Source organism: Mixophyes fleayi, chromosome 3 (genome assembly GCF_038048845.1).
Source record: "Mixophyes fleayi isolate aMixFle1 chromosome 3, aMixFle1.hap1, whole genome shotgun sequence".
Lineage (NCBI taxonomy): Eukaryota > Metazoa > Chordata > Amphibia > Anura > Limnodynastidae > Mixophyes > Mixophyes fleayi.
In genome coordinates this window covers 260578271-260601553 of record NC_134404.1, presented here as the reverse complement: position 1 = coordinate 260601553, position 23283 = coordinate 260578271, and the positions used below count along the sequence as shown (strand labels likewise).

The 23283-nt window shown below is 42.8% G+C and overlaps 1 long non-coding RNA gene across 1 annotated transcript in view; it reads left to right on the top strand.

The window, feature by feature from the left end:
- Positions 1-3288: 3288 nt before the first annotated feature.
- Positions 3289-23283, top strand: part of LOC142142946 (uncharacterized) — a 29734-nt gene continuing 9739 nt past the window's right edge. The window contains exon 1 of the long non-coding RNA XR_012689416.1: positions 3289-3673. This is a non-coding gene — a long non-coding RNA (uncharacterized LOC142142946). The remainder of the gene's footprint in view (positions 3674-23283) is intronic.

Below are 23283 nucleotides of genomic sequence, written 5' to 3'. Positions count from 1 at the left end.
GAATTTTTCTTTTAGGGTTCCTACTTCTTTCAAAAACTTCTATATCTGTACAATTTCGTCTCAGCCTTCTAAAATGGCTTCCAGGTATATTCCTAACCCATCTTCTATGATGGTTACTCGATGAGGGTAAATAACTATAACAATCCACTTCTTCGTTGAAACACTTAACTTTTAATTTACTCTCTTATTTATATATATATATATATATATATATATATATATACATATATACACATATATATATATGTATGTATGTATATATATATATATATATATATATATATATAATATATATAGAGTTAAATCTAGACATGAAATGTTGTCTTTGCTCATCTCTGCAGTAAGTTCCATATTACATTCGTTATTGTTGATATATTCACTAAAATTATTAACACTAGATGGATCACCATCCCAGATGAAGATGTTGTCAATGGAGCGTTTCCAACAAATTAACTTACTTTGATTTGGGTTATTATGCCATACATTGTCATTCTCCCATTTATCAACAAATAAGTTGGCATAACTTGGTGTAAATCGTGTGCCCATCGCAGTGCCATTTATTTGATTATAAAATATGCCATCATTCCAGAAATAATTATGTTCCAATATAAATTATATTCCACTCATAATAAAATAGTGGTAAGCATGTTCACATCCATCTGCATAGCGAATGCATGTATATAATGACTTCACATCACGGTTCTAGTGTATTGTTTTCTATCCATGTGATTTCTTAAAAAATTTGAAGAACTTCAGTCGTATCTTTCAAATAGCTTTTCTGTGTAGATACTAAGCCTTGCAAATAACAATCAATATATCCTGAAATATTTAACGTTAGGGAATTAATCCCTGAAACTATAGAGCAACCCGTAAGATTGTATCATACAAGAGCTACCTTTCAGAAACGGGCATCGGATTGACTATTATGGGTGCGACGTCTGAAAGGAGGGGTGTCCCTCTACTATATAAGAAATGTTATTGTTAGCCCTCGGGTTCAGCCTTGATAAAGCGAGTAGCGAAATGCACATTGGCATTGGCCTCTCTATGTGTCACAACATTTTTAGTTAGACCCGATAGAATTAAATATAATATAAGTTAGTCAGCCAGAAATATCTAAAGGCAATACGAGTCTGTTAGCAATGTAGCAGGAACCATATCTAACCCCTGCTATTTATATGAGTACTATAGAAACCAGCTGCTCCTTAAATAATGCTCGCAAATTGATACTCCATTAGATTATAACCCAGAAAGGGCGTATATATAGGGAGGATTAAATTAATAGCCTCCTTCTTTTTGCAGCAGGAATGCTTACTAGTCATAATTTATAAGAAGATAAGCTATATATTTATTGAACTAACATCTTATTCATAACTGCTGCTAGATACATGATTATTAGAAAAAATCTATATCTCATGATTAGAATGGTTTTGAGATGAAGGGATGTAATAAAGATGTAATAAAGATCTCTCATCTAAATTTTGTTAGCCCTGGCTAGCAAGTAATATAATTTAGTTGCTATAATCTACTGTAACAATAATTTTGGTACTCTGTTAGAGATTCATACAGACAGCTGTAAAGGAGTATGCTGGTTTGCTAACAGATCACGATATGGCTGTGATTTCTCTATTATAGTAAATGTTACGAAACTATCTTACACCATTAATTAGTCTAAGTGTTTCCGGATATTTACACCATAAGATACAGGTGGCTATTTAATTTAATAAAACACACTTAGACCTGACATATGCATATTACTGTCTTTCATAAATAAGAAACGTATTAAAGGTGTATTATCACTCATAATATTTTATTTGATTATACATGATATCACATAGTGAGGCTGGTGGTATTTCCACCAATTTTTATACACATTCTTTATTTTCTTCACTTCTATTGTTTTAATATTTCGCTACATTTTGATCTGTATCAAATATGAATCTATTTTAATGGAATTAATAAAGCATTAAGTTTTAATGATATTAAAGACATTATCAATTGTTCACAAAGTGCTCCACTTAGAACATTATTTTCTTCTGTATATTCCAATATATATGTTTTCAATGTTCTGGGTGAACGACCGGTTTATGATTTTGTGTGATACCAAACAAAGTCTATAGAAAATGTAATTTTGGGGAAATGAACACCTGGTGCAGTGAAAGCTTTTTTCATGTGAGTATTGAAACCTTAGCAGCTAAAATAAGATAAAATCTATATATAGAGAAAGTGAGTGTAGAAAGCAAACAATATAAAGCATCTTTAGTTGCAAACAATATCCTATTAACCCTTACAGCACCTCTTATCTAACTTCCTAATTTTTCTCAAGGAACTATATATTTATGGTGCATTTTCAGGATATAAAATTAATAATTCCAAATCAGATGCCCTAGCATTGCACCTATCCTGCAATATAAAGACTATTTTGGAATTAAATTTGAAATTCTAAGGCTACCCAATATTTAGAATGATTACAGTAACGATTATCAACCCAACTCTCCCCTCTATTGAACTAAATTTACCTGGATTCATGGAAAGATAGCATAAATGTAATTATTACTATTATTTCCCTAGTGCACTATATTTTTTCAAACAGTCCCCATCATGATTCTGCAACCATTTTTTTGGAATGACAAAATAAAACAACTTGAATTAAAAGTTCAATATAGACCAAATCAGCAACAGCAGGAGGTCTGAGTGTTCCAACCTTTTGTAGATATTATGAAGTGAACCAATTAAGCTAGTCATCTAATTACACACTCCTTCTGGAGTTAATAAATTAATTTCTATAGAGAGGGAGGATTTCTTGGAATGACTTCCTTGGCTTCCATGAGACTGACCAGCCTCAGCCAATACAATTCCCATGATCAAATCTACACTTTCTACTTGGGAATGCATTAACGAAAAATTTAAAATATCAGAATATCCCTTGCCATTGACACCAATCTGTAGATATCTACTATACCCACCAGGCAATTCAACATTTGTTTGCCTTACCTTGGATTAAAATGGGACAGGCACACATACCTTAAATTTTGGAGAGGAAATCACTCAAGCATCTGGCTGAAAGCATGGTTATGGACCCCGTCTGAGCAATGGTCTGATAGTCTGATAGCCAGCCAATCACATGCCAGGAGGCACAGAGGGAGGGGCAGAGCTGGGGTTTGTGTAGCACTGCAGCATAGCAGGGAACAAGTGAAGAGCCTCCTCAGTGAGGCACTGGACCATGAGATGGAATGCCTGAGAGGGTGGGGGTCGGAGTGTACAGGAACACCTGAGAGGGAGGGAGTCAGACACTTGGGATTACATGTTTAACCATCTCATAGCCACAATGTAGTGTTCTGCAGTTGTCCAGCACATCATTGGCACAGCAAAGTCATTGCAGAACATATCACAGTGTAAAGAACTCTTATGGAGTTTCTGTAATTGTCCTGACACTTTTACCAAATGTTATACAGCTTTATATTGCCCTGTTATATTGCCCTGTGAGGTCACTCTCTATTACTAGATGATCGTAGACTCTATTGTAATACTGAAATTCACCACAGAATGAATTTTGACTGATTTCTATCTATACACGCCAAACATTAACTGCATGACAGTGACATCATTCCACCCCACTGGGACACAGGGGCCTCTGATTTTCACAACGAAGAGCACAGATCTGAAGTTACATCGGGTATAGTGTGAATTGGCAGACTGATTGTGCTATAATTACAGATAACAAATTTGTTGAAAGTTTTTGTAGTGTGTAACTAGCCTAAATGTTATCATCTACTCTTTTATATTAGCTATCTGTAATAAGTGTATGCATAGTAATAGAGAGAAATACATGGGGGATGAGCTATATGCATAAAACCAGAATAAAAGAGTTGTTCTTTGGATAGAAATACAACAAAATCAATTTGATCAGTGTCCCTTGCCATATAAAATTATATCATCAATATACCTTTCACAGACTCTAGATTAAGTTAGCAATTATTATTCCAAATAACATGTTGCTTCCAGCACCCTAAACATAGGTTTGTCAAGCTTGGATCATAGCTACATCCAGTACCTGTCTATAGAAGGTGTTTCAAATTTAAATTAATTGTGAGATAAAATAAGATGGATGCCTACTAATTTGAATGGGGTTTGTATAGATTGAATAATTATACTTTGTGTCAGAAACTATTTTTCTGCTGTTATACACTATAATGATCACTTATGATGTACAATGACTGTGCATCACAGCAAACTACATAAGAATTGGGCACCCATGCAATTGCTCACAATAGAATAACATATGTGAAGAGTTTTTTTTAGTAGATTTATTACCATGAAATTTAAAAATACATGGTATTTGTAAGAGTATCAGTGACTTAATCCCAGATCCAGCTGGTCTAACTTGAAGATTAGTCTTGTTGTTGTATGTTTTTGACAAGTAATGAAATATGGATGTTTGTGAGATGAAAAAGAAATGAAATTCCTACTTGGTAAATATTTGTTCTGATAAGATATATTTCAGTGACCTTTATAGAAAAGTTTTATAAGAAGGTCTCATTTTTGCAGTACATATCAAGTTAGCTAAGGCATTCCTTGTTAAAATAATGATGCCCCCACTCTTATCAACATTCCTGATATTTATATTTTTATTTCATCTTAAGTCAAAGCGACTTGTCTTTCTGGATAACTGGAGTTTCTTCAAGTCATTCAAGGTAACATAATAGAAATAATCAACATGTACTCCTTTTGCATAGGAAACAGAAAGTGGATGATTTGTTTAAGGTAGTGTTCATTTGGATTTAAATTTTTCTAATAAGGAGTTGAAATTTGCAATAATATCCAGATCTGTTGAATGAAACAATATTGGGCCTGTTTAATCAAGGAATGCAAATGAACATATTGTGTTTTTTTTTTAACAAAGCACTTAAATCGGACATATGCACATCCATATTCAACTACAACTGGATCTGAAGAAACATCTCTTCTTGAACATGGGGTCACTTGTCGTATACAGACAGAAACAATACACTACAGGATACACACAATACACTACAGGATACACACAATACATATGTGGAATATAAAGTCCCACTGGAACGCACAGGAAAATTATTCAATTATTACCTTCTGTTAATAATATAGAGCCTGATTTATTAAGAGAAGTTAAGCAAAAGTAAGTAAGACCATGTTGCATTGGAGGGGGAGGTAAATTTAAAATGTGATGGCAGATTTATATTTGGGATAGGGCATGTCCTAGATCAACTTTAAATTTCAGATCTACAAATAAGATATCAAGTATTTGTGTGCTACATGAAAAAACATACAGTATTTTCCTTATGTGCAAAATAATAAACTAATTTGCAACCATTGCATTGCAAAATGGTTTTGTCCAGAAAACTTACTAAATTTTTTGCTGAACAGGCCCTTTGACATTTGTCATGCCCAGAAACCACTGCAAATTCAGTATGTCCTCTGGTGTCGGCATCTGCTGTATTGCTGCAGTTTTTGTTGGGTCTGGTTTTATACCTTGGTTAGATTGAGGTGGCCAACACACAGTACTTCCGATAATCTGAACAGCAATTTATCATAGTTGAGATTTCAGGGTTTTTTTTCGTGCTTTCATTAGAATGCAGCACAACATCCTATAGCACAGTCTTCAGCTTTCGCCTCTCCTGATCCTGGATTTGAATATACTCCACCTCCTGTTGTTGTTTTAAACTGATCTGTTCCCAGGAAAGGGGCATAACTTTACAGTTCCAGTCACCTGTCCTGAGGTGCCAGTTCCAGCCACCTGTCTTGAGGTGCCAGTTCCAGTCAACTGTCCTGTGGTGCCAGTTTCAGTTGCCTCTTCCAACCTCTACCTCCTGTTCCATGGTGCCAGCCTCTGCCTTTAGCTCCAAGCTGCCAGCCTCTGCCTCCAGAGAGGGCACTGCCCCTACAGCCTGTTCCAGAGAGGGCGCCATCCCTACAGTCTGCTCCAGAGAAGGTCTTGTCCCTCCAGTCTGATCCAGACAGGGCTCTATCCCTCCAGAGACATTGCTGACGATTCAGTTCAAGCCACACAGTTGCGGTTCAGCCCGAGTTGCCACACAGTATGGTTAAGCCCAAATTGCCACACAGTACGGTTTAGCCTGAGTTGCCACACAGTAGAGTTCAGCCCAAGGCTTCTAACAGTGCTGTCCGCACCGAGTGATGTCAACCCCAAGCCAAATGCCAAACCCGGGCAATCTCCTGCTGAGGGTGACCAGTCCAGGCATTCCTCCAAGTGTGCCCAGTCTCTGCCTTCCTCTATGTGTGCCAGTCCTGGCCTTTTGATTTATGTGTCCAGCCCAAGTCATCTACTGCCAAGGGTGTCCAGCCCAAGCCGTCTTCCGGCAAGGGTGCCCAGGCCAAGCCCCGAGATCTGTTTGTTCAATCCGTATCTGGCTTTTTTATTTCATCTAAGGACAAGTTAGTCCTATTGCCGTTCCAGCGGGGGTTTCCTGCTCTGCAGTCCTGTCGAAGTCAGCAAATTGGATAAAGTCATTTCAATTAAAGTCTAGCAAACTTGGTTGTCTTTGTCTAAAAAGATGTGTACGGTACGCATCAACGTACAAGGGCACGCTACGGTGTGAAAGGGCGTACGCATCCACTACACGTGGCAGCAACAGTAATTGGTCTTTTACCATACATTCGCACAAACACGCATACTTATAAAATAGTACACATTAATGCTAGTTGCAACACATAGTCAGTTATGTCGAAATATAGTAGTATTTATATGTTATATCAGAGTTACATGCATATTAGTGAAATACACGGAACGGGTTAAAGGAATAACATCATGAGTGGTATCATAATGAACCTTGTTACATATCCTACTGTTTGGTTCACTCTGCGAGGGAATCGCAGAGTGCATACACAAGTTATGAATGATAGGGAATTATGGACTACTTAAGACTAAGGAATCTTGGCGGGAAGAGCAGAGCATACCCACTGCAGAGATGACCCCCTCCTTTGGATTCCTTAGGATGAACCAGCCAATGACTGACAACCCCTTGGACATTCCTGAGACCTGGACCAATAGATGCAAGCTATACCATCTTCATTGTATTACTGTATTTGATTGTGTATATAAGCAGCAGCTTGTGATCCAGAGTGCAGACATTTTGTCCCCAGACTTCAGGCTTGAATGACTGCACTGGATCCAGAGCGCCTGCGATAAGTAACGGCTGTATTTACTATTACTTCGCTTGAGCATATTTATTCTACTTATTGCGAATAAATCTTTGTGCTTTGGAAACACAAATCGAGGTTCGACAATCGTTATTGGTTAGCGACAATACGCACATAACAATTTAGGGGCTCGTGAGCTTTGGAGGTTTCGTTGCCGATGATACGCAAGACCACAGTGATATTTCTGTATTAGGGATCCTCGCCGGGTGCGAGAAAAGCGAGTGAACGCGGCTAAAGGAAATACGTTCACCGAGCATTAAAGATCTCTAGCTGTGATTGTAGCAACAGAGTTGGAATTGTTAGCCGGAAAGAACAGAGCACTGCGGTGTGTCTGTGTTCCGGGTAGAAGGTATATTGTTCAACATGGGTGCTAAGCATACGCTAGAGATGGTCAGTGTACTGCCTAAGGAAGGCCCTATTAGTTCAGCGAGGTTTCTCATGTGTAAGAAATATGGTGCATACGCAACTGTGTATTGTGACACGTGGGTCAAGATGACCAAAGCTTGTGATAGGCCTTTCCCAACAATAGGAAGTTTTAATGCAGAGGTACTAAATACTGTAAAAGATAAAGTATGGTTGATTACCTCAACGAAAGTGAGGAATAAACATAATGATTGTTTAAAATTGTGGCAAATGGAAGGTAACACGTGGCAGAGCAGCGAATGCAAACCGGAAGTAGGCGTGGCGAAAAGCACGCGCAAGACGGATGTAACCAGTGAGAAGCGTGGCGAACTCAGCGCAAGAGCGCCCCCGCCACCTTATGTGGCGGGAGGGGTAAGTACAGCCGTTGTTAAAACTGAAAATAGAAAAATTGCTAAGTTGTATCCTGTTTTAAGCCAGTTTAAATCAAGTGTATCTGAAGATGAAGATGAACCCACTGTGATTTCGGCCATTGCCCATGCTGTTAGTGTACTAGAGGCTCAGTGCAAGTATGAGAAAATGGCTGAGATAGGTGAGAGTAGCGTGATCACTAGGAGTGAAAGCGTTCTAAATCTAGAACCAGCAAATCCTGTAGTGTCCCCTGAAGTCAGTGTACCAGAGGGTGCGTTCCCAGTCCGCACAATATCAGTTTCCAATGGGAAACCGGATAAGGATGGTGTAGTTCCTTTAAGAAATGTTACAATGCATTGTCCCTGGACTAGATCAGAATTACGTTCCATTATGACTGAATTCCCAGATCCTAGAAAATAGTTGGCTAAGTGTCAGAAATTTGTTAAAGACTTAGGAAATGCCCAGGAACCAACCAATAAGGATTGGCGTGTAGTGTTGAGGGCGTGTCTACCTCCCAATACTAACATACAAAAATTCATTGAAGATTGTTTGTTGGAGGAAGATGACACCTTGACTGATGAGATTAACCAAAAGAATATAGAACAAATTGTCAAACACTTAGCCATCTATTTTCCAGTAGTAGTAAATTGGAGTAAGATTTTCACCATTAAACGAAAGGATAGTGAAACAGCAGCAGATTACTTCACTAGAGCTATAGCAGCGATAACACGGTTCACTGGGATATCCAACATAGGTGAGGACCCACATCATAGAGAGGTAGCTGTAGGAGTACTGATGGATGGCCTTAGAGAAAATTTAAAGACGAGAGTACAAACCACATTACCTAATTGGAGAGGTGTCACGGTAGACTCTCTTAGGGAGTCTGCTGTGGAGCATGACAAAAACCTTTTTAGAAAAAGGGAAGAGAAAAGTGAAGTTAACTGAGAGTCAGAGTGAAGAACCAAAAATGATAGTTGACATAGCTGGTAGGAAACAAACTTTTCTTGTAGATACAGGGGCGGCCCGATCTGTGATAACCTCTCCTTTCAATCTACAGGTGACCAGTAAAACCATTCCAGCTATGGGGGTAACGGGAAAAGTGTTACATTATCCTCTAACTAAACCCGCTGAAGTTACTATTGGGCCTCTGCATACTAAGCATTCGTTTCTCTTGGCTGCAGCGGCTCCTACTAACTTGCTAGGGAGAGACTTGTTATGTAAAATGGGATGTGTCATATACTGTACTTCAGATGGTGTGTTCTTAGATATACCGGAGAAGGTCGCACATGAGGTACAGGATATATTGGACACCCCTCAAAGGTTAATGTTACACTCTCCTGTTGTAGAACAAAGTCCATCTCAAGTAAAGGGGATGTTGCTGGAAATACCAGGTTCCCTATGGACCAGAGATGGACAGGACACTGGACTGATGGCAAATGTAGCCCCTGTCATGGTCAATCTAAAAAGTGGTAGGATAGCTCCAAAAATACCACAGTATCCATTAAAACCGGAGGTGGAACTAGGGGTATATCCTGGTATTGAGAGGCTGTTACAACAAGGGATTTTAATTCGTACAGCCAGTACAGCAAATAGTCCCATTTTCCCTGTGGAGAAGACTGGGGGGAGGGGCTATAGATTAGTCCAGGACTTAAGGGGAATTAATAAAGTTGTTGAGAGCCAATTCCCCGTAGTGCCGAATCCAGCTGTCATCCTCATGCAGATTCCACCGTCTGCCAGTCATTTTACTGTCATTGATCTATGTTCTGCTTTCTTCTCAGTCCCTCTTCACCCTGACTGCCAATACCTTTTTGCATTCTCCTACAGGGAAGTGCAATACACATGGACCAGACTACCCCAGGGGTTCATTGACAGCCCCAGTATTTTCTCCCAAGCCTTACATGACTGTTTGCAATCCTTTCAACCCCACAATGCGTCTGTTCTAATTCAATATGTGGACGATTTGTTGTTGTGCTCTGATTCTTTTATGTCATGTTTACATGATACTAAATTGTTGTTGCTTCATCTTTCACAAACAGGGCACAAGGTGGCAAAGGATAAATTACAGCCATGTCAGACTAAGGTCAAATACTTAGGACACTGCCTCACTAAGGGGCTAAGACACCTGACAACCGACAGAATTGAGGCCATACAACACATGACTCTGCCGCAGAGCCAGAAGCAGATTCGTACTTTCTTAGGGATGTGTGGATACTGTAGATCCTGGATCCCAGGTTTTTCTATTCTGGCATTACCATTGCAGGAACTAGTCTCTTCCTCAAAACCAGAACGTGTTGTACACACAGAAGAGTCAGAGCAAGCGTTCTTTAATCTTAAAGATAGTCTGACTAGAGCACCTGCATTGGGAATACCTGATTATGAAAAGCCTTTTGAGCTATTTTGTACAGAAGCTGATGGTTGTGCAGCAGGTGTCCTCGCACAGAAACATGGTGACGCTAGCAGACCGGTAGCATACTACAGTGCACAATTAGACAATGTGGCAAGATCACTCCAAACATGTCTCAGAAGTGTAGCAGCAACGGCTCTTCTGGTGAGTAAGAGCGAGGACGTAGTATTAGGACATAATTCAACTATCTATACACCCCATGCTGTATCAGCTCTGTTAAATTCAGCCCAAACCAGACATGTTTCTTCAGCTAGATTCACAAAGTGGGAACTAGCCCTGATGGCACCCTCAAACATCACCATCAAACGATGTAGCACCTTAAATCCAGCTACATACCTTCCGTATGTGTCTCTAGAGACACAAAGGGTGGGAGGTGAGGAGACCCTGGTTGATGATGAGTTAGGCAAGAATACTGACACGCATGACTGTATGGAACACCTGAATCAGACCTTTACTGCAAGGCCCGACATACGTGACACCCCCTTAGAAAATGTAGATTTTACGTTTTATACAGACGGAAGTTGCCATAGACAGACAGAGACAGGAGAGCTATGTACTGGTTACGCTGTTGTAGACGATCAGGATGTGGTAGAAGCTGAACCACTTGGTCCACCTCACTCAGCTCAGGTGGCGGAACTAGTAGCACTAAGGAGAGCGTGTGAATTGGCAGAGGGTAAATCAGCCAATATATATACTGACTCTAGGTACGCCTTCGGGGTAGTGCACGATTTTGGGGCCCTTTGGTGTCTTAGAAACATTACGACAGCAGCAGGTACACCAGTGGCACACTCACAACACATAAAAGGACTTCTGACAGCGATACAGTTACCCAGAACAGTAGCCGTCATAAAGTGCAAAGCCCATACCTTTGAAGAAGACTGTCACTCACCGGACTGTGAGTGCTACTTCTCGTGTGTTTAGGAACCGTGGCCGTCCACCATCCTGAGGGTCTGCGCATGTGCAGCCCTTTTCAACCTTCAGTTCATGTTCCTTTTAGTTAATTGGCTGATCAGGCAACACTCCCTATTTAAAGCACCTGAGGTCAATACCTTGTTGCCTGATCTTGGAGTCTCATTCCCCATGAGCCTCTGAAGGTGTTCCTGTGTTTCCTCGTGTGTTCAGCTCCTGCTGATTCCTGTTCTTTGTTTGTGGTTTCCAGACCACTTCATCTTCCCTGTGTTTCATCGTAACTGCACCAGCTGATTCCTATCCGCTGCCTCTGTGCTACTTCAGTTTGCAGTCCACTTCAACTCTCCTGTGTTTCATCGTGACTGCACCAGCTGATTCCTGTCCGCTGCCTCCGTGTATCTACAGTATCCTGCTCACTTCAACTCTCCTGTGTTTCATCGTGACTGCACCAGCTGATTCCTATCCGCTGCCTCCGTGTATCTACAGTATCCTGCTCATCTCAACTCTCCCGTGTTTTATCGTGACTGCCCCAGCTGATTCCTATCCGCTGCCTCTGTGTATCTGCAGTTCCCTGCTCATCGCTACCCTCCAGTACTCCTCGCGTCTGCAGCCAGCTGATCCGCTCTCCGTGCTTCTACAGTGTCTCCGCTTGTGTCAACTCGCCTGTCTGCATTGGATCAACGCCCCGCTGCTTTCATCTCGTCTAGATCATCTCTACTCTTCAGTGTTCTCCAGGTGTCCAGTTCTATATACTACTGCTTCCTGAGTATTTGTTTCTATCCCTGCTGGTTCACCTACCTGTGCGCTGCACCTACTAGATTACCGCTTCTACCCTCCTGGGACTTCGTATCCTGCCGGCCTCCCGCCGTCCAGGTATCTCTGCACTTCTGTCTGACAGCCTGCTCTCCTGAACCACGGTATGCATACTTCTCATTGACTGTGCTGGTGTATTGCATATCTTGCTGGACTGAGTTGTTCTCCTCTGGAGTTTACTATCCGCTGAGACTATTGCCATCATTTGACTGTGTTACCTTTTGCCTGGATAGTTCTTGTGACTTTGTATTATTGTGCAGTTCTGTTCAGTCATTACTATATTGTGCATATCATCGTGGGATCAAGTTCAGTGTGCCCGTGTATACTCTGCATTGCATTTCTCTCCCCGTGCTCCTCCTCACATATATATTCAGTGGTACAACTTGCTAGAGGCAGACCACTGTTCTCTGTTTCCTGAGTCACCTGTTTCCGTATTCTTTCACATAGCAGTGGTACAACTTGCTAACGCAGACCACTGACTTCCCGGATACCTCCACCCGGATTCCATTCCTTCACCTAGACAGCGGTACAACTTGCTAACGCAGACCGCTGACTCTCATCACCTCCTCGTTACTTCTGGACATTCCTCCTCACTATAGCAGTGGTACAACTTGCTATCCGCAGACCACTGACTACCCTCACGTTTCCCTTGTCCATTCAGTTCCTCGTGTACTATTATTACATATTACCAGTGCTGCTAGTCATAGACTTTCCACGAGCATTCTCTACCATCTGCTGTCTCCTGTTCCGTGATCACCCCGCTACCAGAGTACCATATTACCACCTATACTGCTCTGGTAAGTCCATCATCTGGTGATCCCTGGGTAAAGACTCCTAGTGCCCGTGACAGTAAGATCAGGCCATGACAGACCCAGATTCGGAACCTACAGCTAAAGAGATGCTGCAGCATCTGGTCACCCGTATGGAGCAACAGGATGCTCGCCAACAGCTGTTATTACAATGTTACCAGGCGTTAGCCTCCCAAGGAACATCTGGACAGAATATCACAGCTAATGCTGATGCTCCTGTGCTTTCCTCCATTTCCCCAGTGCCATCCCAGGTGTCTACGGCTTCCACGCTTCACCTATCTACTCCGTCAAAGTATGATGGAGACCCCAAAACTTGTAGGGGTTTTCTCAACCAATGCTCTGTTCATTTTGAGCTCCAACCTCAAAATTTTTCTACCCATCGTTCCAGAGTGGCCTATCTTATTTCATTGTTTTCTGGACAAGCTCTCGCATGGGCTTCCCCTCTGTGGGAAAGAAATGATCCATTATTACAGGATAGTGCCAAATTTATTTCCACGTTCCGAAGTGTATTCGATGAACCAGGTCGTGTCATTTCCGCTGCATCCAGCATTCTCCGTTTACGTCAGGGTTCTCGTACAGTAGGACAGTACGTCATTCAATTTAGGATATTAGCCTCTGAGCTTCAGTGGAACACTGAAGCGTTAATTGCCGCCTTCTGGCAGGGGCTCTCCGATAAAATTAAAAATGCACTGACTACTCAAGAACTACCTACTTCCTTAGAAGATTTGATTTCTCTTTGTCATCGAGTAGACATGAGATTCCGTGAAAGGGAGTCTGAAAAAACAACTTCAGTTAAAGCACCTCTTCGTTCAACTTCTCAACTTCGTCCAGCTTCATCTCCTGTGATACCCATGGAGATAGGACGCTCCAAATTAACTACTGAGGAGAGGAACCGAAGAGTAAAGAATAGACTTTGTATCTATTGTGCTGATTCCACACATATGCTCAATTCATGCCCTAAAAAATCGGGAAATGCCAGGCCCTAACTAGTTCTGGAGAGGTGAAGTTAGGGTCCCTGGAGTCCTCTCCATGTTCTACGAAATTAAAAGTCTGCTCTTTTGATGTTAAAATTTCCTTCGCTACCAAATCCTTTGAGTCCCAAGCACTTATTGATTCTGGAGCTGCGGGAAATTTCATTTCTAAATCCCTAGTGAATCAATGGTCCCTACCAGTGATTACCCTGAAGACACCAATTACTGTGACTGCTATTGATGGATCACGTCTTATCAATGGTCTCATCACCCAGAGTACGTCTCCAGTAACGCTTCAGATTGGTGTACTACACCAAGAAGAAATTTCCTTTTTAATCCTTCCTGTTACTACAAGTCCGATTGTTTTAGGCCTTCCATGGCTTCAGTGTCATTCTCCCCAGATTGACTGGCGCACTCCTCAAGTTACGTCTTGGGGAGCTGAATGTCACCATCGTTGTCTCTCCCAAGTCGTTCCTCTTAAAATACAGCAATCTTCCATTTCACCTTCCTCACCGGGACTCCCTCCTCAGTATGCTTCATTTGCCGATGTTTTTGATAAAACTCAGTCTCAACGTCTTCCTCCTCATCGTTCATGGGATTGTCCGATTGATCTTCTACCTGGCAAGACTCCTCCTAGGGGTCGTGTGTATCCACTTTCGTTACCCGAAACTCAAGCTACATCTGAATACATCCAAGAGAATCTCCAGCGGGGATTTATCCGACCTTCTACTTCTCCCGCTGGAGCCGGGTTCTTCTTTGTAAAAAAGAAGGATGGATCACTACGCCCCTGCATAGATTTTCGTGGACTTAACGCCATTACTATTAAAAATCAGTATCCCATTCCTCTGATTACTGAGTTGTTTGATCGGATTAAGGGAGCTCGGATCTTTACCAAGTTGGATCTTCGTGGTGCCTACAATTTAATTAAAATCAAATCCGGTGACGAATGGAAGACAGCTTTCAACATCAGAGATGGGCATTATGAATATTTAGTGATGCCCTTCGGGTTATGCAATGCCCCCGCTGTTTTCCAAGGCTTCATTAATGAGATCTTCCGGGACTTGTTATATGTATGTGTCGTCGTTTATCTGGACGACATATTGATCTTTTCACAGGACCTGCCGTCCCATCACCAACATGTGGCAGAAGTTCTTTCCAGACTCTGGAGAAATTCATTATTCTGCAAATTAGAAAAATGTTCATTCGAGTTGCCCCAGATTCCATTCCTGGGTTATATTGTCTCCGGAGTTGGCCTGCAAATGGATCCAGAAAAGGTGAATGCTGTGTTACATTGGCCTCAGCCAACTACTCTTCGTGCCATTCAGCGTTTTTTAGGTTTTGCCAATTACTATAGATGCTTCATTCAAGACTTCTCTTCAATTGCATCTCCTATTGTGGCCCTGACTCGTAAAGGGGCCAATACTAAGCAATGGTCATCTGAGGCTCTTCAAGCCTTTCAATTTCTCAAAGAGTCCTTTTCCTCTGCTCCCAATCTTCGACAGCCTGATGTGACGCTCCCCTTCTTCCTAGAAGTAGATGCCTCTAATGTTGGTTTAGGAGCCATTCTCTCCCAAAGATCGGAGCAACAAAAATTCCATCCTTGTGCCTTTTACTCTCGGGGTCTTCTGCCTGTGGAGAAGAATTACACCATCGGGGACAAGGAGTTGCTGGCTATTAAAGTAGCATTGGAGGAGTGGAGATACTTGTTGGAGGGAGCTCGTCATCCTGTGACAATTTTCACGGATCATAAGAACTTGTCATATCTACAGTCTGCTCAATGTTTGAATCCTCGTCAAGCAAGATGGTCTCTTTTCTTCTCTCGTTTTGAGTTAATCATAACCTTCAAACCAGCTGCAAAGAACAAAAAAGCCAACACTCTATCTCGAGTCGTTGTGACGTCCTCTGACGTTGAAGAGGTTTCCAACCACTCTATTCTAGACCCCAAATGTGTTTCGCTGGCTGCTTCTTCCACTAAGGTGCTACCATTTGGGAAAACCCTCGTGCCTCCTAATCTTAGGAGAAAAATCCTTTCGTGGTTCCACTCTTTTCGTTTTTCTGGATATTCTGGTGAACGCAAGACCTTTGAGATTCTCTCTCGAAGTTACTGGTGGCCTTCTATGAGGAGAGATGTTAAAGAGTTTCTGGCCGCTTGTGAATTGTGTTCCCAGTTCAAGACCCCCCGCAGAACTCCAGCGGGGTTGCTTCAACCACTACCCATTCCGTCCAAGCCATGGACCCATATTAGTATGGACTTTGTTACTGATCTTCCTCCTAGTAAAAACTGCAATACTATTTGGGTAGTGGTGGATAGATTTTCGAAGATGGCGCATTTCGTCCCCTTGTCTGGTTTACCTTCCTCTTCTACCCTGGCTGAACATTTCGTCAAAGAAATCTTTCGTATTCATAGATGTCCGTCTGAGATTGTGTCAGATAGAGGAGTACAATTCGTTTCCAGATTCTGGCGGGCCCTTTGCAAGACCTTGGGCATACGATTAGCACTCTCGTCTTCCTACCATCCTCAATCAAACGGAGAAACTGAGAGGGTCAATCAAGATCTTGAGACATTTATAAGGATGTTCTCATCAGCCAATCAAGACAACTGGGTAGATCTGCTTCCTTGGGCTGAATTCGCTCATAACAACATGTACCATGAGTCATCTTCTAAAACTCCATTCTTTGGGGTTTACGGTCACCATCCATCTTTTCTGGAATTTCCTGCCCTCCCTCCCACCCAAGTTCCTGCTGTGGAGACTGTTTGTCAAACCTCTCATCATCAACCGTTTCTCGGTCCCTCCTTCAGCACCTCGGCCAGTTCAAATTCATCAGGAGGAGGACTATGAGATTACTCATATATTGGATGCAAAAATTTCGCGAGGAGTTCTTCGTTTCCTCGTTCATTGGAAGGGCTTTGGTCCTGAGGAGCGTTCTTGGATCAAAGCTGAAGATCTCAACGCTCCAGCTCTTCTTAAGAAGTTTTATTCCAAGTTTCCGGACAAACCCGGTTCCAGGTGTTATGTGCCCACCTTTACAAGGGGGGGTACTGTCACTCACCGGACTGTGAGTGCTACTTCTCGTGTGTTTAGGAACCGTGGCCGTCCACCATCCTGAGGGTCTACGCATGTGCAGCCCTTTTCAACCTTCAGTTCATGTTCCTTTTAGTTAATTGGCTGATCAGGCAACACTCCCTATTTAAAGCACCTGAGGTCAATACCTCGTTGCCTGATCTTGGAGTCTCATTCCCCATGAGCCTCTGAAGGTGTTCCTGTGTTTCCTCGTGTGTTCAGCTCCTGCTGATTCCTGTTGTTCGTTTGTGGTTTCCAGACCACTTCATCTTCCCTGTGTTTCATCGTGACTGCACCAGCTGATTCCTATCCGCTGCCTCCGTGTATCTACAGTATCCTGCTCACTTCAACTCTCCTGTGTTTCATCGTGACTGCACCAGCTGATTCCTATCCGCTGCCTCTGTGCTACTTCAGTTTGCAGTCCACTTCAACTCTCCTGTGTTTCATCGTGACTGCACCAGCTGATTCCTATCTGCTGCCTCCGTGTATCTACAGTATCCTGCTCACTTCAACTCTCCCGTGTTTCATCGTGACTGCACCAGCTGATTCCTATCCGCTGCCTCCGTGTATCTACAGTATCCTGCTCATCTCAACTCTCCCGTGTTTCATCGTGACTGCCCCAGCTGATTCCTATCCGCTGCCTCCGTGTATCTGCAGTTCCCTGCTCATCGCTACCCTCCAGTACTCCTCGCGTCTGCAGCCAGCTGATCCGCTCTCCGTGCTTCTACAGTGTCTCCGCTTGTGTCAACTCGCCTGTCTGCATTGGATCAACGCCCCGCTGCTTTCATCTCGTCTAGATCATCTCTACTCTTCAGTGTTCTCCAGGTGTCCAGTTCTATATACTACTGCTTCCTGAGTATTTGTTTCTATCCCTGCTGGTTCACCTACCTGTGCGCTGCACCTACTAGATTACCGCTTCTACCCTCCTGGGACTTCGTATCCTGCCGGCCTCCCGCCGTCCAGGTATCTCTGCACTTCTGTCTGACAGCCTGCTCTCCTGAACCACGGTATGCATACTTCTCATTGACTGTGCTGGTGTATTGCATATCTTGCTGGACTGAGTTGTTCTCCTCTGGAGTTTACTATCCGCTGAGACTATTGCCATCATTTGACTGTGTTACCTTTTGCCTGGATAGTTCTTGTGACTTTGTATTATTGTGCAGTGCTGTTCAGTCATTACTATATTGTGCATATCATCGTGGGATCAAGTTCAGTGTGCCCGTGTATACTCTGCATTGCATTTCTCTCCCCGTGCTCCTCCTCACATATATATTCAGTGGTACAACTTTCTAGAGGCAGACCACTGTTCTCTGTTTCCTGAGTCACCTGTTTCCGTATTCTTTCACATAGCAGTGGTACAACTTGCTAACGCAGACCACTGACTTCCCGGATACCTCCACCCGGATTCCATTCCTTCACCTAGACAGCGGTACAACTTGCTAACGCAGACCGCTGACTCTCATCACCTCCTCGTTACTTCTGGACATTCCTCCTCACTATAGCAGTGGTACAACTTGCTATCCGCAGACCACTGACTACCCTCACGTTTCCCTTGTCCATTCAGTTCCTCGTGTACTATTATTACATATTACCAGTGCTGCTAGTCATAGACTTTCCACGAGCATTCTCTACAATCTGCTGTCTCCTGTTTCGTGATCACCCCGCTACCAGAGTACCATATTACTACCTATACTGCTCTGGTAAGTCCATCATCTGGTGATCCCTGGGTAAAGACTCCTAGTGCCCGTGACAAAGACCCAGTGTCATTGGGCAACAACAGGGCAGACGAAGCTGCTAAATGGGCAGCAGGGCAACCTCTGACTGTATCGACCGAGACTATGATGGTTTTTCAGACATTAGACATGCAGAAATTAATTGAAATGCAAGATTTGTGTTCCCTGCAGGAAAGGGCGGTCTGGAAGGCGAAGGGATGTGGTCAAGAGTCCTCAGGACTCTGGAGGGATGGACAAGGTAAGCCTGTAGCTCCCCGAACATACTATCCAAGCCTGGCTGAAGCAGCACACAGCCGGACTCACCTGGGTAAAGAAGGTATGTGCAAACTGGTGAGAGCATACTGGTGTGCTCCCGGATTTTCCTCTCAGGCTGGTAAGAAAGCAATGTCATGTCTTACTTGTTTGAGGAAAAATGTTGGGAAAACTATTCCAACTGAGCCATCCCACATCCCTCCTACTTTTCCAGGTAATACAAATTGACTATATCCAATTACCACTGTGCAGGAATTTAAAGTATGTGTTAGTGTGTATTGATGTGTTTTCCAGTTGGGTAGAAGCATATCCGGCAGCCACTAATACTGCTGTGTTCACTGCAAAGAAAATTGTACAAGACTTTGTGTGTAGGTTCGGTATCCCTAGAATCATTGAAAGTGATAGGGGTACCCATTTTACTGGTGATATCTTCCAAAATATGTGTAAACTCATGGGAATCAGTAGCAGACTTCACACCCCTTACCGACCACAAGCCAGTGGTAAGGTGGAGAGAGTAAACGGTACTATCAAGAACAAGCTTAGTAAGATAATTGCTGAAACTGGGTTGGCATGGCCTGAGGCTTTGCCGTTGGTCCTCCATAGCATTCGAACCACTCCTAGACCTCCTCTTAATCTGTCCCCCTTTGAGATACTGTTCGGACGACAACCTCATTTGATCGTGAGTCCACAAGACGACTTGAAGTGTAATAATGAAGTGACTGTACAATATCTTATAAGAATGAGTAGACAGCTAAAACAACAACAACAAAAACTAAAAATGCTGTCACCTGGTATGCCAGAAACGAACTGTCATGATGTTGAACCTGGAGACTATGTTATGATCCGCAATTTCTTACGTTCAGGTTGTTTAACAGACCAGTGGGAAGGCCCGTACCAAGTGCTGCTGGACAGTACTACATCACTGAAGGTTGCAGAGAGAGACACTTGGGTCCATTCCACCCACTGCAGGAGAGTCCATAATCCGGAGAAAGTGCAAGATAAAACTAAGACCGACGACACTGAGCTGTCACTTGTGAGCCTGTTCCGGGAGACCTAAAGCCTGCAGTCGAGACACCTGAACCAGAGACGTTGCCTCAGAATTATTTTTCCAGCGATGGAGTGGCGGTTTTTGTTTTTCTTTTGTTCCAGGATTTTCCTTGTTTTTACTCTTTCTAGGACATTCTATTTTTGTGAAGGAGGATGGAGGACGGAGGAGAGTTCTGGGAGTGATACGGATGAAATGGAGGCAGAAGAAAAGTTAATAGTACTCAGAGCAGCCCATTATCAAACTTGGTCCAGGGGTTATGAAAAGGTCTGCTAGCTCAGGAACTCGGAGGCAGTGTGAGGGGCTATTGTCTGATGAGTATTGTATCTGCAAGTTCTGCGACTCCCTAGTTGAAGAAAGATGCATCCAACGATGCCAGTCCCCCAGTACTCTGAATATAGGCTGGCATCCTTTGGAGGATTATCACTCCCTGGTGGGTAAGGTGCTAAACCAAACCGAGTGTTGGGTGTGCTCTCACGTGCCTCAAGGGCAGCATAATATAGGACTAGTGCCATTCCCTCTAAACATATCTGAAGTACTCGAATTGAAGGGGTGGGAGGCCCATAGACGGGAGATACAATAACACTAGGTCCCCTAGTCTGACGCTTCGACAATACTCCATAGGCAGATCTTTGCTGTGCCTAAACATATCTCATGCAAAGCGCCTGGAGATTTGGGAGGCTGACCTATCAGATCAGACAATGGCTCGCCACACTCATTTTAGAGGGAGACTCACAAGGTCACTACTAGGCAGGAATGTTGATGGAAGTCACAGATTAGGGCGTATATCCAAACATAAGAGGTATCCATTGGAAAAGTTTCTACAGATAAATGTAAAAATGTCATTAATGCCAACACGTGTCTAGAAAAAATGGAGACACTGGGCATGGGTAGTTTTATCAAAACTCTGTGTGATATAATTCAGGGGCATACTGCTCCTTATGTTCTCCTTGATGATGTGTATTTTGTTTGTGGGAGGAAAGCTTATTCCTGGGTGACTCCGAGTTCCAAGGGCTTGTGTTTCTTAGCTAAACTGGTTCCTGAAATCATGACTATTACTCATGAAGAAATGGTTGGTATTCACAAGACTACATCACCACCATACATACACACACAGTATGAACACCGTGGCAAGAGAAATATGATTCCTGGTGAGGAACCCATAGCTACAAAATTGATTAGTGAAACTGCTGGTTTCCAAGTTATGGTTGCTCTAGATCTCACCAGGACCGCTCGGGGAACATTAAACTTTAAATATATCCAAGACCTAGCCAAATTAATAGATAATATCACCGAGATGTATGATGACACTTTCAGGTATACTGGAAGGGAGCTACAAGCGTACAAGAAGGAGTTGGTGCAACATAGACTGGTACTAAATTATCTCACCTCTATTACTGGTGGGTACTGTGTGACACTGGCCACCCAGTTCGGTGTCAAATGCTGCACGTACATTACTAATAATACGGATGACCCTAAAGAGGTTATAGACCAGAAGATGGATGAAATTTTACAGCTGGAATGGGAATTTCGAAAGAGCCATAATTTTTCGTTATATGAGGTCAGGGAAAAGGTGGCGGGTTGGTTCTCGTGGTTGAACCCTGTGAAATGGTTCTCCGGTCTGGGGGAGTGGGTACAGGAAATGGTTGCAAGTGTAGGTAAGCTCCTTCTCCTTATACTGGGTGTCATCTTAGCAATTGGTTTAGTTGTCAAATGTGTTCCTACTGTGTTGAAGTGTGGAAAACGGTCTCATAGGAGTAACACTGAGAAAGAGACTGAAAGGGTGGTACCAGATACCGAGATCATGGTCTGCGAAGAAGTATTGTATAATCCTGAACTTGAAACAGTGATTGGGTGATTGGGTTTATTACACTATCAAAGGGTGGAGCTGTCGAAGTCAGCAAATTGGATAAAGTCATTTCAATTAAAGTCTAGCAAACTTGGTTGTCTTTGTCTAAAAAGATACGGTACGCTTCAACGTACAAGGGCACGCTACGGCGTGAAAGGGCGTACGCATCCACTACACGTGGCAGCAACAGTAATTGGTCTTTTACCATACATTCGAACAAACACGCATACTTATAAAATAGTACACATTAATGGTAGTTGCAACACATAGTCAGTTATGTCGAAATATAGTAGTATTTATATGTTATATCAGAGTTACATGCATATTAGTGAAATACACGGAACGGGTTGAAGGAATAACATCATGAGTGGTATCACAATGAACCTTGTTACATATCCTACTGTTTGGTTCACTCTGCGAGGGAATCGCAGAGTGCATACACAAGTTATGAATGATAGGGAATTATGGACTACTTAAGACTAAGGAATCTTGGCGGGAAGAGCAGAGCATACCCCCTGCAGAGATGACCTCCTCCTTTGGATTCCTTAGGATGAACCAGCCAATGATTGACAACCCCTTGGACATTCCTGAGACCTGGACCAATAGATGCAAGCTATACCATCTTCATTGTATTACTGTATTTGATTGTGTATATAAGCAGCAGCTTGTGATCCAGAGTGCAGACATCTTGTCCCCAGACTTCAGGATTGAATGACTGCACTGGATCCAGAACGCCTGCGATAAGTAACGGCTGTATTTACTATTACTTCGCTTGAGCATATTTATTCTACTTATTGCGAATAAATCTTTGTGCTTTGGAAACACAAATCGAGGTTCGACAATCTTTATTGGTTAGCGACAATACGCACAAAACAGTCCTATCCAGGGACTCCCTACAGTCAGCTTCTCAGCCGGTGTGTCCACAAACCCGGTCACTTACATTTGGTGGGAAAGTCTCTCAATCTTTAGAGCTTTTGTGCTTCCTATTTTCCCTCCATACCAGGCCTTGTGAACAACCAAAAAAGGCAGGTGCTATTCCTGTTGTCCAACTTTAGAAGGGAAGCTTTATAATGGGCAAATACCTTTATTGAGACTAATCATCCCATCCGGTCTAGTCTACAACTCACTACTGCTGAAGCAGTGATCTGGTAGATTACATCATCTCTTGCAGTGCCAAATTGCGGGTCTTCAGTACAATCGGCTATATCTTCAATCCCCCTGATCCAGGAATTACTTTTGTGTTCCACCCAATAGGCTCTGTCTTCCATTCCTCAGAAGTCTCGAAAAAGAGAGTGAAAGAAGAGAGGAGGGTCTGCTGGGTCTCAACTTTCCTCAGGCATAATTTCCATACGTTTTTTGCCTTTGGATGAGGACTTATTTGCCACACCCCCAATTCTGGACTATGATTCAAAATTTTTTAACCATTCCTGCTGATTTGGGCATCTAGAATCCACCCAAGGGGGAGGGGGGG